We start from the raw sequence: 19,569 nt of genomic DNA, 5'->3' as shown, positions 1-19,569 counted from the left end.
AGCCAGGGATTTACATATATTTATTCAGTCTCCACAATACCCCTATGAGGTATGTTTTTCCAGGGATGTTTATTTGCCCCATAAGTCCTTAAGATGTATCATCCTGGGAGCAGTGCATAGAAACGGTAATAGATAGAAGAGTTCAATATTCAAAGGCAAATGGGAATTGTGGATCTAACCTGGCCTTTGACTTATCTTGCCTAATTCCTTATCTTTATGAAGATATATATTACTAAAAATAGTCTATCTTGTACCCACAATAAAATCTCTCTTGCTTTGCCAAAACCAATTAAGTTCTAGCAAGTGCCACCATAAAGAGGGGTCCCACAGAGAAGGAAGGCATCAAGGGCCAGGGGATGCAGATGGTGAGCCAGCTGAGAGGGAGGCTCTGCTGAGATTCTGAGACTTCTTGGTGAGTGTGATAAAGGGAAAGTCAGGGGATGGAGAGCAAGGCTCCTCTGAGGCCTGGGTCAAGCCCAATAGGGCCAATCACTGAGAAGGTGGAGTGGAAAAGTAGGCCTTCTGTTCTTCTGAGTAGTGCTCCTGGGATGTCACTGTATCCTGGTATGTACAGTCATGCCAATGGAAATTGAAGCCTTCAAGAAGGGCTACAAGGTCAGCTCTTATAGGCACACAGTCACGAGGTTCTCTGGGTGGCAAATCTGGCGCCTCTATCCTAGGCAGTAGCACTATCTCTCAGATGGCAAACTAGCCTCCAAGTCGCAGGTGTACACACACTCCTGATATGTGTTTGGTCCCCCAGGGGTCAGTTTCCACATTTTGCTCTTGGTAGTAGTAAGCAGTCTCTGCCTACTGTCTGGGCTAGAATCTTTGGGCGCCTGATGGGGTGTACGTTGTAGTCAGCAACGACTTTAACCTGCAGCTCTGGGGAGGGGGGGTCTCTCTTTAACACGGCTTAGATGGTAGGCCACACACCGATCCATAGGGTCAGCAGTTGAAGATGGAAGCTCTGCAAGAAGGGCTTGAGGGCCTGGTCAGACGTGGCAGGTGTGCTGAGTACCAGGAATGCCAGGGTAGGTCCTGGCAGGGCAGATGAAAGGCTGGCGGCAAGAGTTCATTGTACCATGCCACCTGGAACAGACAAAAAGCGCAAGCCAGGCTGGAAGGGGTACACCTCCGAGCCAAAAGGACACAGAGTGTCCTCCATCTCCTGCTTCAGTTCTGCCCAGGCTGTTTGTTAATTAAGGGACTATAAACAGGAGATGAGCGACTTCAGTGAGAGGCCTCCCATGCAGGCTGACTCTGTATCTTAGGGGTGTGGAGCTGGGCTTTTTCTTTGATGTTCTGTTCTTCATCCATGGCTGGCTCCTGGATCTCCTCCCTCGACCTATAGACTCAGGGCTCTCACTAGCCCACACTGGACCTTGTGTGAATTATAAGAAGGCATTGCCTTTAGATGAAAGCAGCCCTACTGGTCAGTGCTTGGTGAGCAGACGATGTCCTTGTGTGACCTGTCTTAGCTTTGCTTGGAAACCAGAGTAGTGGCTTGATTCCAGCCTTCCCCTTCACCCTCTGGGTCACATATGCTGTCACAGGGCACTACCTATGCAACCTTCCCTGGGGACCCTGCAGAGGATGCTGGTTTGTCAAAGCCAATGGAAAATTGGTCCTTTGCCTGAGCTGCAACGTGCTCCTCAGCCTCCTTCCTCACCTCGGTCCAAGGGCTGGAGTTCTTGGTGGCTATCATCCACAGTTTTGTTTGTGGTGTGGTCCTTTGTTTGTTTCATTTAGGACAGAGTTTTTTCCTGAGTTTTCAGAGAGGACAGTGAAGTAAAAGTCCTGGCTTCCTCTACCATGTTTAACCAGAAGTTGAATTTCAGAAACATAATGCTGTAATTTATTTGTTGTCTTTGCCTTCTTTTTGACATTCTTATCTTCATAACTGTCCGGTGTTAGCCATGCACACTCACCACAGAGAAAACATATACGGTAGAACGTCCACAGTTGACCACCTCCCTTCACTGACCACCTCCTTAAGCTGACCTGATTTTCACAGACTGGACGTGCACCTCATGTACGTATCATACAGTAGACCACCTTCCTTATGTTGACCACCTCTGTATGCTGACTAGTTTGTTACAGTCCCTTGTGTGGTCCACTTACAGAGGTTCTACTGTACTTTAGATTTCTAGTTACACAGTATTGTTCAAAAACACTTTTTTTCTTAACCTTTGTGCCAACAAAATGTTTCCTATTCATCTTTGGTTCCTATACTCTCTTCAACGTTCTTTTGCAGTTTTCCCAAGAACACAGCGGTATAAGGGGGGAGCATATGAAAGTATTTAATGTTTAAATCACGGAAACATGCCCATTTCCAGTGCACAAAACATGCATTACTCAGTTTCAGATTTCCAGTTGACTGTGATGACCATTTTAGCTAAACTCTTGGCCAGTGATCAGATTGCTGGAGTGGCCTGAGTTAGGCCATAGCTGTCTGTGGGTTCACACTGGGGAGAAGAAAAGAAACAACTACTTCATAAAGAAAGGCTCCTTCTGCTCATAATTTGTTTTTCTTGTTTTTAATTTTCATTTTACTGGATAGTTCACCCCAGTAGGAAAAAGACCAGACTATATTTGGCCACAAAGGTAAAGAGGGAGTGTAAAATCTACATTGATTGGTACCATTTTTCTGTCTCTGATTTATTCCCATCTCTTACAGGTTGCCTGGGCAGCTGGCTTGGTTTATAGGAAACCACTAAGGAGGAGGGCTTTTGAGCATCTTCTTTTCCTACAAGCCATGTTTTAGACATTAGAGCTGGCTCAGTTCCTGTATTATTGACTCTCCTTTGGGACTGTCCCAGCGTGAGGGGACAGAGGCTTCGTCTCTTAGGCCAGGCAGCCTTTCCTATATATTCAGATTTTGTCACTCAGATTTCTGGGTTTGAACAATAGTCCTGTTTGTAAATAGCTCCAAATGAACAAACACCTGGATTATATTGGACCCTTATCTTCTATTTTGTAACTTAGGTAGGCAGCGAGGGAGGAGGACCTGCTTTTTCTTCAGGAAGAGAGTCTTCTCTTTTTAGAAAATAATTCTCTTTGGTTTCCAAGTCACTTTTTATGAGAAGAAACTAAAAACACGTATTCATTTATAAGGAGGAGAAGGTAAAGAGAGTATAAAAATAATGTATGCTTCAATAAAACAGCTGTGGCACTGGCTTAGTCTTATCAGCAGGGTCTAGAACATTGCAAAATAAAAAAATACATATCACAGTGCCAAACAAATCACTCTTCAAGAGAAGAAGTTGAGAGTGGTGGGTACAGAGGTGTCTGGTTCAGGTGGAAAATAAAGATTCAACTTGCCCCCTTAGGATTTTCCTGAATGTTATAGATAGAGCCAGAACTGCAATGAGCATTGCCTCAAAAATGCTCAGAGTCCAGGTCCTTTGGCATTTTCATTGAGGTATAATTGAAGCTAAGATGCTTTCCAAAACTATTAACATTCCTTACCACAAAAATCAAGGAGCCAGCTCACTGGGCGCCTGGGGCCGGATGTCCAGGGGAGGCTGAGGAGAGGAGAACTGAGCCTGGGAGAAGCCCAGAGCCATGTGAACCCCCTGGGGTTTCACATAGCTGAGGAGTTTTGTGCGTTCACTTGCGTGTTTATTTACGGCCTTAAACAATGCAATCCTAACAGTTATTGCCCTGTGAAGCAATAACTTTGCATCTTGCTAAGATGTAGCTCTTTTGCTTCTTCCATGTATAGTGAACAAAATAAAACCTTTTCTGGATGTTTAAATCAGATACAGTTTTCAAACCTCAGTGGGTGTACTGAGTTTGATTATGAGCCCTTGGGGGTTTATCAGCCAGCCTGGACACACTCCTTTGAAAACAGCCTGCGTTTTGTGTTTGTTTGCCTTGTCCCCTTCACGGCTGACAGCTGAGCCTTCTTGCTGCCTGACTGAGGGTCTGGCCCGTGGCTCCTGGCCCAAAGGAACTTCTCTTTATTTCCTTGGGGGCTCCCAGGCTTCTGTGAGCTTGCAAACCCTTCAAGCAAGCTTGTTGAAGGTTATTAAGCAGGAACCAGAGATACTCACACAGGCCAAGGGGGACTTGCTGTGATCTCTAGCATGCACCACAAAGGGCTTATTTTGCACTATGGGCGCCTTTCTTGATTCCTGACTATGTTTTGTGAAGACGAGGGCTTTAGATAGTATAATTTAAGATAGATAAGGAATCACAGCAATTCGAAAGAAGAGGATGAAAAAAAGTACAGTAAAATACTATCATAATTTGTATTTGGAGCCCATGGTACACCTTGTCACAGTAAGGGAGAATCCCTTAGGCTGTCATAATGCTGGGCGCTGTGCATTAGGATTACTGTGGCTCAGCCTTGGAGGCCACGGACCGTCTGACGGAGTCACTTCGGGTAGTTCAGGGTTGGGTGAATTTGTTAGAGGGAAATGTGACTTCCTATCCTGGTCCCGTTGGTACCTCAAAAACTTACTCATTGACTCTAGACCTGTTTTCTTAATTGTAAGTTGAAAGATGTAGAAGAGAAAAGAAGATTATTCTAGCTTAACATTTTAAGCTGTGTGTGTTCCTATGTAAAGTCCCTTCAAATACAGGACCCTTGGCAGATTGCCAAATGGTAAATACGAGCTCTCTTGCCATCCTGAGATCAGATATCAGGACAAGAGCAATGGAACAAATTTCCTGGGTCTCTCTTGTCCACCCTGACTTGACAGAACAAGGCAGGTGAGAATCGGAATGAGCCCACCTTTCTGGCATGGTAACCTTCTAACTGGCATCAATTCGAAATGGAGGATGGGGCCTGCTGGGGCCCGGGATCTAACAAAATTGCTGTATGGGAATAATTATGATACACTCCTGGCCAGTTGGACTCCGGCTGGTATTTGCTGTGCTGCCTGAATTTTGTAATCCTCTTTCTGGTCCTAAAAATGTTAAGTTCTCATTCTGTGTGTTCCTGGACGATCCGCATTTAACAATTTTCGGTCCCTTTAGACTCTGCCGCTGAGTATGAAGGGCTATCTCATGCTGAAAAAATCTTGAGCAGCTTTTGTTTTTAGCAAAACTATAAAATTCATAAATCACAAAGGAGTGGGGAGGGGAAGGGAAGCACATTGCACTTGCAATATATTGTCAGAATTGAGTGAGCTACAGTCTTGAGCTAAAAATCTTGGCTGTGAAATGATGATTTGATCCCCATGATGCTGATGTGTTACAAAGATGAGAACAGGCTTCTTCCCAAGGATTTGGGGCTTCCTAGGAGTGGTGGCTGGTTTGGAGCAAGAGCTGAGATCTCCCTGCCTCCCTTATAGGCTGTTTCTCGGCATGCTCACCAGATGAGCTATCTTAGGACAGCCTCTGGGAAAGCTGCATGTGATATGTACAATGCATCATGTTTTAGTTCGGAGGTCGTTCATGCCTACACATGCTTAGGAAGTGAGTACACATATTCCATTTGGCTATTCGTGGCATAGTGTATATCTTTGGGAAAATATATATTAGGTAAGGGCCTCTGGTAAGGTCCAAATATTTTTGTGGATCTATCTGCCTTATAGATCCCAGACACGCACCTATTTTTTGGTGAATTGTCATCCATTTACTAATATCACAGGTATTCTAAAAGCTTCTGGGATTACCCACTAGAGTCTAATTTGTATAGTGTGTCTATATGTTGAATGATAAGCCTATTCAATCGAAATGCCTACCTCGGTTTCCTATTTCATATAACAATAACATCTAGTTCCTTGCTTTGAGTTACATGGCCCCCTCTGATCTGGTTCCTGCCAACCCTGCCCACCTCCACTCCTGGTCACTCTCCTTGTCACTCTCTTCCTCGCCACCCTGGCCTTCTTTCTGTTCCTAGGACACGCCAACCTTGTTCCTCAGGGCCTTCATACTTTTCCCTTTGCCTGGAATACACATCTCACTTTGCAAGAATGGCCGCTGCTTGTCACACAGGCCTCTGTTCACGGTCACAACCTCAGAATGGTCTTTTCTAGCTCCCCTTTTGAATGTTACTTCCTCCCTGTCACTTCATCACACAAAATGTTATCTTTTTCTGAAATGCTGATCACTCTCAGCACTGGTCTTTGTTGACTGACTTGCTATCTTTTTGTCTCCATGGCAGTAGGGACATTCCCATGTTTTCCAAGGTCTTACACCAGCTGCTGGAGGAACCTCTGGCACAGAGCAGTGTGGGCTCAGTGGTTGCACACGTAGTGGCTGCCACACCAATGCTGTGTCTTACGAGGAAGAACAAAGGCAACAGAAACCAAAACTATAAAAAGTTTATGGTTTTTGCATGATGGTCCCTACTGAATTATAAATCTGTGTTTCTTATGGGATTCACATTTCTTGCTTTTGCAGAGCTGAAAAGGTGACATTTTCTCATCCCAGGGAGCTTTCTGCATCCGCTTGCTGGCTGCCACCCTCATCCCGTTGTGACTTGCTCTCTCTACAGACTGTGCTCTACTGGTCTCTCTTAAAGAGAGAGTCAGAACTCACCTTGCTCGGAAGCCCTTTCCGGAAGCCTCTCCTGTCTGCCTCCCTTCACAGTTATGCCCGGCATGTCCTCGGAGCTGCCACTCTCAGATGGCACCCTAACTTAAGAATTTGCATTTGGCTGAAATCCATTTCTCAGAAAGCTACTTTTACTTTGGTGTGTTGGCAGGAAGGAAGGGGATAGGCAAGCATGGTTCCTGATCATATTCTAGGCATCTGAGAGAGAAACTCAGGGATGTTGTTTTCCTTTTCAAAAATTTTCTTACTCTATTAACTTATATCAGAAGCCACCTGGGTCTTTTATTAAATGTACCTGCTGTCATCTTCAGAAAGGTAATTTTTTTTCCCTGAGAAAACCAATAAAGTCACATGGGTCCACTGCCTAAATTTTAAAATTCCTGGTAAGAGTGCATTCATTCAGAATGGTCTGTGCTCTCCAGTAATGACAGTGTGCAACTCCTTGGTCCTTCATGCAGTCACTCACTACTGTGAATCCCAGGGCTGGAAGGACTTCAGAGGCCCTCTCTGCCAACCTCCCGTCCCACAGAACTAACAAAAGACTCTGAAGCCTTTTAGCAGAGCAGCAGAATCATAGAATAATAGGGTTAGTTGTCTCATCCTTTCTAAGCAAATGCAGAGTTTTTACAAGATCCCCTGGGGACTTGCTCTTTGGCATTTCCAAAGGCAGAGCCTTGGTGTCAGGTTGTTGTAAACTGACAACACAGAAAGTCAGCGGCAGGGCCAAGCCAGTCGAGACGCTCAGCTCCTTATCCCCGGCTCCTGGACTGGACCACACTTCTGGTGTTTCCATGGAACCCAAACGTTTGTGTGGGTGTAGTAATTTCCAGGAGAGGCTGATCATGAGGTGATGGTGCCAGGGGGATGGACCCAGTGACCTCAGAAGCAGGCGTTTCCCCCACATCCTCTACCTGATTTTCTGAACCTTGAGGTTTCGTAACTCCACCTGACTCAGGGTTATTTGATTACATGATACGACAGGGCCACATAGTTTGCTGTGCCCATACCTGTGGGAAGTTGTGCTACCCAAAGCAGGAAGGGAGAGAGAAGGGGAGCCAGAAAACTCTATAAATCATTTTCATTTCCTACCAGTCCTGGGCCTGTGGCTCAGATGTTTCTTCTGTCATTTTCTCCTTGCTGCGTATCAGCAGCTCAAGTAGAAAACAAGAAGGAAAGAAACCAAGGAGGATGATCCAGAAGGAAAACTTCCTGCAAGGGCAGCAGCTGGACAGGCTCAGACTTTCTGAGTTTGTCCACTGGAGGGTCCCTGCTTCTGTCCTGCGGGGATCCGGGCTGGGCGAGTCTTTACCAGGGTGAGTGGGTTTACGCTCTGTGTGTGCAGGCAGAGAGGAGCCTATGGGACAGGGAAGGTGTGAAAAAGGCTCAAAATCCAACCTCCAAAAAGGGTGTTTCAATTTAACAAAGAGCCCAGTGAAGACACCTAGTGTAAAACTAAAGACATATGCATCTTTTTGTCAAAAGGTGCTCCAAAAAACACGTCAAATACTTGTGTTTTCCTTCAAACTTAGAGTGAAGTCACAGTTAACGATGCTTATCAAGACTGTTCAATAAAGATTCCAGGCAGAACACAATTATCTATTGCACCAAGAAATCTGCCAGTGCAGTCTGTCCCTGGCTTTGAGATGCATGGTTCCGCTGATGTCACCGTGTCCTGGATTTCTCTCTTTGCTCGTTATCAACCACGTTCACACTGCCCCGCCCCACCTCCAGCATTTTATTTGAACGATCTCTCAAGTGTCTCTTTCTTCCAAACAAAAAAAGGAAGTGTCACGGGTGGCCTCTGATGCAGTGTCATGGAGTCATGGTGGTGACATCTAAATAGCAGCACTCCACAGCACAGCCAAGGTTGTCCCCGCTTTGCTAAGTGACAGGTCAGAAGGGGCACACAAAATGACTTTCTTTCAACTTCCAGCTGTTCTGTACTTTAAAGCATTTTTGGGCCACTTTACTCAAAATTATTAACGTTTTGTAGCACATTGGAAAAGTGATTGCCAGGTCATTTCCTAAAGCCTGAGTCTCCCTACATTTTATCCACAGGACAGCTTTTACCTGGTAGCATAGAACCCTCTTAGTTTTTCCACGTAAGAAGAGGGGTGAATGAAATAGGCCTTCAATTTACTTTCATGATGTTTTAGAGCCATTTTGAACAATTTAGAAATGCACACAATTGCTTTTTCTGACCTTTGGTTGAGTTTCTCATACTAAGATGGGGAATTCTGCAGGACCCACGAGCCCTACAGCTCTGGAGTCTCCCAGCTGGTTTTAACAGGCCACTCGGGCCTTGTGGGGAGCAGGTGGATGGCCAAGCCTCAGCTTACATCACAGGTGGTGGTGGGCAGGTGGGTGAGAACTCAATGTGTGGTTAGCACAGCCTCTGGAAGCCAACACCTGGGGGTTCAAGTCCAGCTGCCCCACTTAACGGCTTGTGTGTCCCTGGTCAAGTAACCTAACATCATTATGTATCACAATGATAAATATCAGTAGGAAGAAAAAGAGTAGCTACCTCACAGGGAATTAGAAGAGCTAAATGAACTCATTCACTTTGGTTATTATTCTGGTGTACAGCAAATGGAGGGCAAAGAGACAAGAGTTCTTTTTTATCACTGAGAGACTGAGAGGGTAAAACATTTAAGAAATCTGAAAGGAAGAGGGCAATAACTCCATGGACTTGACGTTACATTTTATTTTTATTTTAGGGGAGCTCTCTGGGGTTCTTGTATCAGTAGTTGTGTCACTTTCCTGCCCCCTTAGGCTAAACCAAGGCAGCACCACCCACATGAGACTGTATTTTGCTATCTTGAAGTGGGTTACATGGGGGTAGCATTCATCATATTTAAAATGAATGGGCCTGGTTTTCAAGCTCTTGGATAATTTCCAAAGGCTAGGGGAAGTTCTTATTGAAACCTACCCTGATGACTTCTGAAATTACAGAAATGTCTTCCCCAAATGCACCCAAAGAACCGATTATTCATTTTACTACAAATAATTAGAACAAATGGTGACCCCTCATCTCAAAAGGAGAAAAGTCTTTTTTTTTTTTTTTTTTGGATCAAGGGCATTTCTTTTTCTCACTTCTTTCTCCAACTCTCATTGAAACTTCAAATCAAAATTTCTGACCTTCCCCCATAGAGCAGTCCCTCAGAGGACAGTCAGCCATGTTGCTGTGTTTAAACACAGTCAGCACTTTTTGTTCACCCACTATTGAGTGTGACCAGAAAGAATTTCTCTTCAATTCCTTTGAAGGAAATGAAAATTCAGTGAGGAGCAAAGTATCTACTAATTAATTTTCCCTGTGTCCAAAGTCTGAAGAGGGATGAAGATGTGAATGAAGGAAGCTTCCACCCCATGGGCACCTGTGTACATGTGGCAAATCCCTCGGCTTCTAGGAGGGAGTCTCAGACCAGTGGAGCCAGAGCATGGTGCTGGCAGGTTTTTCCAGGCTGTGGATCGGGAAAGGCCACCAGGTCAGTGTGTGGAGCCTGTACCACCATATACCACACAGCAGGCCGGGTGAGGGCACCAGGGCCACTCCCTTCCCCATGTCCTCCTCCTTTCCAGTCTCTTCCCCTTACCTGGCGGGCCTCACATTTCCCCAGTGTGGCTGTCTTCCCTGTGGGGATCTTTTTCTCTGCATTTAATGCAAAAGGAGCAGCACCAGGCGTAGTGTTGGGGTGAACTCAGGACAGGCTTCTCACCATAATTCTGAATTTCCTAGGTTTTCTCAGCGTATGCCAGCTGCTTAATACTATTTTAATACAGTTGTGTTGTGTGTGAATAATATGTTCTTTTTGCCAAACCTCAAGCCCTGGAACTAAGATCTCATAAAAATGCCTAGAGTCCAAAGCTAATAGCCATTATTCAGCTGTTACAGTTTAAAGCCTAAAGCATTTCTGATTGCTGTTATTCTCACCAGGGTGGCGGGTGACGTGAATCTGTACCCCATCCAGCTGCTCCAGTTTGCCCCTCCAGGTGACAGTCTCTGTTGTAGATTTTTAAGGTTCATTCCCTGCTCCTTCCCTAGTGACAGTTTCGCTTTTGGGGTTCCCTACTCAATGAATATCCTCACCTCCCACCCAAGCTGAAAGCTTGGGAATTCACATTTAACACCCATCCTCCAACCCACCCGCCGTTTGACTATCCATTTCTAGCCATCACCAATGTTCATCTGACAGGTATTTATTGAGGACCTATAACATTCCAGGTCCTCTGCTGGGTGTGATGATAAAATGACAGCCTGGTTGTAAGTGGTGCTGTGGGGTCACAGTTGAGCATATGAATGGTAAAGCCAGACAGCCAGGGACAGATCCTGGTGCAGCCCCCTGTTAGCCAGGACATTGCCCTGTCTCCCTCTGTACAAGGAATTAATAACAGCATCTCCTTCATAGTAACTTTTTAACACACAACGAATTAACATTTCTAAGGCACTCAGTGCCCGGCACACGGAAAATACCAAGTAAATATTTGAAAGATAAAATGACAAGGGAGAGGAGATGAGTATCAAACCATCACACAAACATGTGAAATGACTACCAGGCAAGGGTGTGCAGAGAAGCTGGGGCGGGGATCTGCAGGACCAGTGGGAGTGAAGTCCTGCTCCCCTCCCAGCTCAGAGCACAGCCTTCTCTCACCTGGACCGTAGGAATGTCCTCTAACTGGTCTCTCCTCCTAGTTCTACTCCTCTCCAGCCTGCAGCCAGTGGGAATATTCTAAAGCACAAATCTGATTGTGTCATGTCCTGAATGACCTTCTTCAGTGGCTCCCAAGTACGCTCAGGTTTATGTACTAAACTCCTCAGTGGGCTTATAAGGGCCTGCATCCCAGGTCCTTCCAGCATTGCCTCTCTCAATGGGCCTTTCCTCCTCACCTTAACCCCTAGGACACGCTCACATGCACTATACACCAACCTCTCAGCATGCCTCCGTCCCTCTCCCCTTGGCCTTTGTGCTTTTTGTTGCCTCCACCTGGAATACCTGCTCCACCCCCCCCTTTTCCGGGAAATCTCTCACCCGTCAGACTTCAGCTCACTTCCTCAGGATGTCCTTCCTCCCCTCCATGGAGAGGTGGTTTCTCTTCCTATGTTCTCCCACCTCCCTCCTGGGGCCCTATCACAGCATTAGCCACTTTTTGATTATGGAATTTTTCTCTTTACTTTCTATACCCCCAATGGCCTCTGGGAGAGCAGGTACTGCCTTTTTTGTTCAAGAGTGTATTCCCAGAATTCAGCACAGTGCCTGTCATACAGTAGGCTCACAACACATATGTGACAGGTTGAATTATGTTCACACATGTATGTGTTGAAGCTCTAACCTCCAGTACCTCTGGATGTGACTTTATTTAGAAGCAAGGTTGTTGCAAATATAATTAGTTAAGATGAAGTCGTAGTGCAGTGGGGTGGACCCCTAATCCAATGTGACTGGTGTCCTTAAAAACACCATGAGAAGAGAAGGACACACACATAGAGGGACAATGATATGATATTGTCAAGATTTACAAGGAGAAAATGGCCATCGGCAAGTCAAGGAGGGAGGCCTACAACAGATCCTTCCTCCTCACAGTCCCAAAAGAAACTGACCCTGCCAGCACCTTGCTGTTGGACTGGTAACCTCCAGAACCGTGAGGCAACACATTTCTACTGTTTCAGGCACCCAGTGTGTGGAATTGATGGCAGCCATAGCAGACTAATATTACATATTTCCTCAAACACTGAATTTCCAGCTCTTTTCAATGTGCTCCCATATGTAAAGACTTAGTGCACAAATATACCCCAAACAACTCCATATTCCACAAATAGATGGGACCGTAAGAATGGCAGGCCCAGGTGGCTCTTAGTCATCGCAGCAAGCAGCCAATTTTAGCTTCCAGTGACCTCCTCCTGGGTATTCCAAGAACGTTGCCCAAGTGGGCAGGGGAGGTGTCTTTCTCAGCAAGCCCCTACCACCGGGGGATGTGAGCTGATGGGCAAGCAGGTGCTTGTTTTTCTTAGAGAGGGAACCAGAAGGGGAGGCAGGCAGGGCCGAGCAGAGAGGAGGGAGATGTGTTCATTCTGGACCCAGGACCGCACCACAGGGTGTCAGTGTAGGCTGTGCAGAAGCCAAGATGTCAGGCAGGAATTTCCCCTTTCTTAAAAAAAGTCCTCCTCCATTTGATTGCAGCCTCTAATAAGCAATTCTTCCAAATTTCTTCTGACTTCTGAAGTTCAGAGCATATTGAGCTGAAGAAACACCAGGATCATAATTACGGTGATTATAGGGAGCTGTATGCCCATCACCAGAGCATCTGGCTGTAATCACATACTTAATGGAAGGCAAGATGATCTGCTGCTCATAATGGCCAGTTTCCAAGCCAGGGAGCCACCACGTGCCCACCCTCCTGCTTGGAGGCCCAGTAGAACAAATGCTTGTGGAAAGAGAAGATGCTTATGTCTGTCTGGAGGACGAGTGACCTCAGGGACAGTGCCAGGGAAAGCAAGTTCCATAACCAGGTCATGGTGCTTCTATGGCTTTGACCAGCCCAATGAAGGTAAGAAGCAGGCTTTAGCTCTACCCTGGTGGCAGGGAAGCGTGGGGCAAGGCAGGTATCATTGCTCCCCTCACAGATGCAGTGTTGAGTGTCACAGCGGGGCACAGACTAACACTTGCTGCTAGTAATACCAAGCTCCTGGTGCTGTTCTTCAACAATGGCAATGCCCCAACACCTTTAAGGTGCAGAATGAAAATTCCTCTAGCTAAACAATTCTTCTGAAGCATAATTATCTTAGTTTTCTATGGCTCCCATAACAAAATACCATAAACTGGGTGGCTCAAAGAACAAAATTTATTTCTCACAGTTTGGGAGGCTGGGAAGTCCAAGATCAAGGTGCTGGCAGATTCAGTTCTTGCAGATGACCACCTTCAATTTCTTCTGCTGCGTCCTCGCATGGCAGAGAGAGGAGGAGCTGGTGTCTCTTCCTCCTGTTTTTGAGACTAGCTTCTCTGCATTGCCCAGCCAGCCTTAAACTTCCCAAGCAATCCTCCCACCAGAAAAGCTGGAACTACTGGTGCTTGCCACTGTACCTGGCTAATTCCTCTTTCTTATAAGAACACTAATCTCATCATAAGGTCTCTACTCTCATGACCTCATACAAATGTAATCACATTCCAAAGGCCCTAACTCCTAATAGCATCACATTTGGGGTAGGGATTTATAACATATAAATTTGAGGGGAGACAGTCAGTCTATAGCTATAATTAAGCCTGCACTACAAATGTTGGTGTGAGTACACCATTCACTTCTTTCTTCAGACATCTGTTTTGAGAGCTGAGAAACTTAGGGCTTGAGCAGGCTTCATTCTTTTATATGGGTTTTTGACCGCTTCCAGCCTCACTTAAGCTGCAGACCACATTGCTGGCCACACCAGGTTTTGACTATGGTGGAGCCTTAGCTCATGCTGTTAGTGAGTGCCTTCACATTGGGACTGTTAGAACCCTTGAGACCACTCGATTCCACTGTGCCACACGTTGTGGGTACCTTAGTTAACATGCCCTCACATAAAACCCTGTGGTTGTGTAGTCTCTCCAGTATCGTTGTCATGCTCATATAGTCTGTGCTTTTTCTCACTTGTTCCAGTTTACACTGCTGCCTTCCTTGCTGTGGTTCCAATAAAAGCAAACTTCCATATTTCCTTAACCAATTTTATATCCAAAAATCTTCTGTCTGCCCCCACAGGCATTGCAACTCGACATGGCCAACGTTGAACTTTTAATTTCCTTTTATCCACCCTACCCCCTGTAAACCTGTGCCTTTGCCATTGACTAGTTCAGGTGATAGCACCACCCACTTCTTACCCAACTTATCCTTCTCCCTCATCCATCATCCTGCCTTCATGTCAGGTCGTGCAGGACTTATTCTTAAAATACCGCATGTGTCAGAATATAAGGGAACCCATCATTTAGAGTAGGGCTTCCTGTTTGTTTTATTTTATTTTTTTTAAGAGACAGAGTCTCACTTTGTTGCCCTCAGTTAGAGTGCTGTGGCATCACAGCTTACAGCAACTTCCAGCTCTTGGGCTTAGGTGATTCTCTTGCCTCAGCCTCCCGAGTAGCTGGGACTACAGGTGCTGGCCACAACGCCCGGCTATTTTTTTGTTGCAGTTTGTCTGGGGTCGGGTTTGAACCCACCACCCTCAGTATATGGGACTGGCACCCTACTCACTGAGCCACAGGTGCTGCCCATTGTTTTGTTTTTTTAATTACAAGATCCTGCCCCTTGAAACTCAACCGTCTTTTTTTCTAAGCAAATATTTATTTATTTATTACATTTTTAATTTTTTCTTTATCTCTACACCTGATAGATCCAACTTGTACTTACAATATGCTCCATAGTTGTGGTCCCCCTACTAACCCTCGCTCTCTTGAGCCATCCCCTCCCTTCTTTCCTCCCTCCCCTTCCCTCCTTCATCCTAGGCTATAAGAAACTCAACCGGGGTGGAGACAAGATGGCTGACTGAAGCCAGCTTTCCATAGTGGCTCCTGTCCAGAAGGAGAATTAAAGGACAGAAATTTAGCAAGTAACCTGGTGGATTAGAGCTGCACCAAGAGAGGAGGTTGAAGAACACACATCAACCCTGCTGAGGCAAGCTGCGACTCCAAGGATACAAACAAAAGGTACAAAATCAATCACCAAGCAGATGGGAGTCCACTCCTCCATGAGAATGGCTCGGAGTGCCCCACAAACAAATGACCAGAGTTCAAAGTTCCTCCCACTACACTCCAAGGGAGAGACCCTCTAAAAACCGTACCTACTTCCCCTACTAGGGTGCCATGACGTTCTCCTGCCAGGCATAAAATGTATAAAACTGTATGTATTCTCTATCTGCAATTCTGAGCTCCCAGCACTCCACTCTACTCTCACTCTGAGGTCTAGAGGCCTGTCCCCCCAGAGTCTAGATTCTTGGGTGATTTCTTGAGGGGTGTGGACAGGGCCTAGACTGCAGCTGGTCAGTGCTGATTCTGTGGCATGGGAGTGAGGAGAGGATGGTTGGCTGACAAGGAACCACGGTTCCTGACAGGTTGGCTGACAGGGAGTGGCGGTGCCCCGAGGCACAGAGAAGCAGCTGTTTTTGGCAACAATAGGGATCACTCCCAGATATTTGGAAGCCACACCCCCTGTCTCCCTGGGCAACCAGAGGAGGCCGGGCATCTTCTCAGGTGGCAACCACCATGGAACAGATCTGGGATGGAAAAGCAGGCCCCGTGAGTAAAGGGTTTGCCTGAGGTGGTACCGGCCGGGTTGAGCACGGGGACTAGAAAATGCATGCTCAGAGCTGGGAAATTCCCAGGGTGGGGCTGACCCAGAGGACCACTTTACTGAGCCTAAGACACACCCAGCCCTCGGGGGATTGTCAGCCTATAGACATAGGAAGGCAGGAGGCTAGAATTGACAGCTAACCGAATACAAACCTGCAGGAGCAAAGGCAGGGCCTGAGGCACAGGCTCTGTGAACTCAAAACAGCTTCTCTTCTGCAGGGGAATTTAGCAGGTACAGAAACAAGTTCCCACAAAGTTGTTCTGTTCTGTTCTGTCAGTAACATCAATCAGGGGCGGGGCTGGAACTGAGTGAACACCCACCAGCGTTCATCAAGTGCCCGAGGTTGTCAGGCCTCACCTCCACCTGCTGGATAGAGGCAGAGTGCAGCAGCCTGGCTGAGCAGATATAGATTTCCTTGTGATTCAGGTGGGTGCAAACCCCTGGAGTATCTGTTCACTAGAGGCAACTGGGTCACAGCCCTGCGGGGCTTTCAGTGACTGGGTGTGAAAGAGGCGCAAGGTGGGGAAGGAGGCATCAACCTTCCCAGACTAATCTATTTGCTGGATGGGTCCTCCTGACTTCACGGAGCACCAGAGCAAGTCATATCTGAGATGTCACCAGACCCCTGCGATCCAGTTGCCAGAGACTTTTTAAACTCTCCCACCTGAGACAGATGCTGACTGAGACAATTGATTTGGACCTTTTGAACTGAGCCAATCGCCTGAGGACTATTCAAGTGGTGCCCTGGGTGTGTGGTTGTAGGAAGGTTTGATTTTCCTTTTCCAATTTTTGCCTATGGGGGGCGAGGTGACTTAATTGCTGGTATTTCTCCACAGCTGAGACTTCAACACGGAGTAACTGTTTCACTAGGGTCGAACAGAGACCAGCTGAAAACAAGACAGAACCACTTAGCCCCACCACACCAAACAGGTCCCCAGTTTCTCAGGCCATAGCACTGTACAGGTCCTTGACAAAGCTCCAGGGGAAAAATCAAATGGTATAAAATAATCATGGGGCAGAATCAACGGAAAAACTTTGGTAACATGAATAACCAGAATAGATCAACACCCCACCCCCAACCCCACCCAAAAGGAAAGATATGGCAGATGTAACCGAAGATCCCATTTATAAACAGCTGGCCAAGATGTCAGAAGTCAAATTCAGAATTTGGATTGCAAACAATATTAATAGAATGGAGGAAAATTTGGAATTAGAAGTTTGAGGAGCAATTAGAAATTCGAGGAGAAATTCGAAAGTTGTCTTTAAGAATTTAATGAATTTAAAGACAAAACCACCAAAGATTTTGACACACTGAAGCAAGAATTTGCAGCCCTCAAAGATGTGAAAAATACAGTAGAATCCCTCAGTACCAGAGTGGAGCAAGCAGAAGAAAGGATTTCTGACATTGAAGACAAAGCCTTTGAACACTCCCAAACTGTCAAAGAGGAAGAGAAATGGAGAGCAAAAATGGATCATTCTCTCAGAGAGTTCTGGGATCATTCAAAGAAGGCTAATATCGGCCTCATTGGAATCCCTGAAAGTGATGAAGTGGCCTCACAAGGCACAGAGGCCCTTCTCCATTAAATTATGAAAGAGAATTTTCCAGACATGCCAAGAGATTCTGAAATTCAGATAGCAGACAGTTTCAGAACCCCAGCATGACTCATTCCAAATAAGACATCCCCCAGGCATATCATAATTAACTTCACTAAAGTTAATATGAAGGAGAAGATTCTGAGAGCAGCCAGACAAAAGAAATCCATTACCTACAAATGCAAGAATATTAGAATGACTGCAGATCTCTTTGCTGAAACTTTTCAAGCCAGAAGAAGGTGGTCATCAACTTTTAATCTCCTAAAGCAAAATAACTTTCGACCCTGGATCCTGGATCCAGTTAAACTGAGTTTCATTTATGATGGAGAAATTAAATACTTTAATGACATTCATATGTTGAAGAAATTTGCCATAACCAAACCAGCTCTTCAGGATATTCTCAGACCTATCCTCCACAATGACCAGCCCAATCCTCTACCACAAAAGTAAACTCACTCAGGAACTTTTGATCAAACTCCAACTTCCACAGTGGTGAAAGGATTAAAAATGTCCACTGGACTTTCGAAAAACTTGATACCCAAAATTTTACCAGATTTATCAATATTCTCCATTAATGTGAATGCCTTAAACTGTCCTCTAAAGAGGCACAGGTTATCTGACTGGATACAAAAACTCAGGCCAGACATTTGCTGCATACAAGAGTCACATCTTACCTTAAAAGATAAATACAGACTCAGGGTGAAAGGATGGTCATCCATACTTCAGGCAAATGGTAATCAGAAAAAAGTAGGTGTTGCAATTCTATTTGCAGACACAATAGGCTTTCAACCAACAAAAGTAAGGAAGGATAAGAACGGTCACTTCATATTTGTAAAGGGTAATACTCAATATGATGAGATTTCAATTATGAATATTTATGCACCAAACTAGAACGCACCTCAATTTATAAGAGAAACTCTAACAGACATGAGCAACTTGATTTCCTCCAGCTCCATAACAGTCAGAGATTTCAACACTCCTTTGGTAGTATTGGATAGAGTCTCCAATAAGAAGCTGAGCAAAGAAATTTTAGACTTAAACCTAACCATCCAACATTTGGATTTAGCAACATCTACAGAACATTTCATCCCAAAAAAACTGAACATACATACTTCTCATCAGCCCAAGGAACATATTCCAAAATCGATCACATCTTAGGTCACAAGTCTAACCGCAGTAAATTTAAAGGAATAGAAATTATTTCTTGCATTGTCTCGGACCACCATGGAATAAAAGTTGAACACAGTAACAACAGCAATCTGCATACTCATACAAAAACAGAAATTCAAAAAATCCTTAATGAATATTACAAGAAACTTTATTCTCAGAAATACGAAAATCTGAAGGAAATTGACCAATCCTTAGAAGCACGTCACCTTCCAAGACTTAGCCAGAATCAAGTGGAAATGTTAAACAGGCCAATATCAAGTTCTGAAATAGCATCAACTATACAAAAAATCTCCTTAAAAAGAAAAGCCTGGGACCAGATGGCTTCACGTCAGAATTCTACCAAACCTTTAAAGAGGAACTAGTATCTATATTACTCAACCTGTTCCAAAATGTAGAAAAAGAAGGAAGACTACCCAACACATTCTATGATGCAAACATCACCCTGATCCCCAAACCAGGAAAAGACCCAACAAGAAAAGAAAATTATAGACCAATATCAGTAATGAATATAGATGCAAAAATATTCAACAAGATCCTAACAAACAGAATCTAGCAACACATCAAACAAATTATACATCATGACTAAGTTGGTTTTATTCCTATTTAACAAATGGTGCTGGGTAAACTGGCTGGAAACCTGTACAAGACTGAAACTGGACCCACACCTTTCACCATTAACTAAGATAGACTTTCACTGGATTAAAGATTTAAACTTAAGACATGAAACTATAGAAATACTAGAAGAGAGTGCAGGGAGAACCCTTGAAGAAATCGGTCTGGGTGAGTATTTTATGAGGAGGACCCCACTGGCAATTGAAGCAGCTTCAAAAATACACTACTGGGACCTGATCAAACTAAAAAGCTTCTGCACAGCCAAGAACACAGTAAGTAAAGCAAGCAGACAGCCCTCAAAATGGGAGAAGATATTTGCAGGTTATGTCTCCGATAAAGGTTTAAAAACCAGAATCCACAGAGAACTCAACTGTATAA

At 45.1% G+C, this 19,569-nt stretch overlaps 2 pseudogenes; one reads left to right on the top strand and one right to left on the bottom strand.

Moving 5' to 3' along the window:
• Positions 1–342: 342 nt before the first annotated feature.
• On the bottom strand, positions 343–6,559 carry LOC128585583 (cyanocobalamin reductase / alkylcobalamin dealkylase-like; annotated as a pseudogene).
• A 1,139-nt stretch (positions 6,560–7,698) lies between these two features.
• Positions 7,699–19,569, top strand: part of LOC128585582 (tight junction protein ZO-2-like) — a 57,160-nt pseudogene continuing 45,289 nt past the window's right edge.

Source organism: Nycticebus coucang, chromosome 5 (assembly GCF_027406575.1).
Source record: "Nycticebus coucang isolate mNycCou1 chromosome 5, mNycCou1.pri, whole genome shotgun sequence".
NCBI lineage: Eukaryota > Metazoa > Chordata > Mammalia > Primates > Lorisidae > Nycticebus > Nycticebus coucang.
The sequence above is the reverse complement of the archived record's forward strand: the minus strand, read 5'-3'. Positions and strand labels throughout refer to the sequence as shown.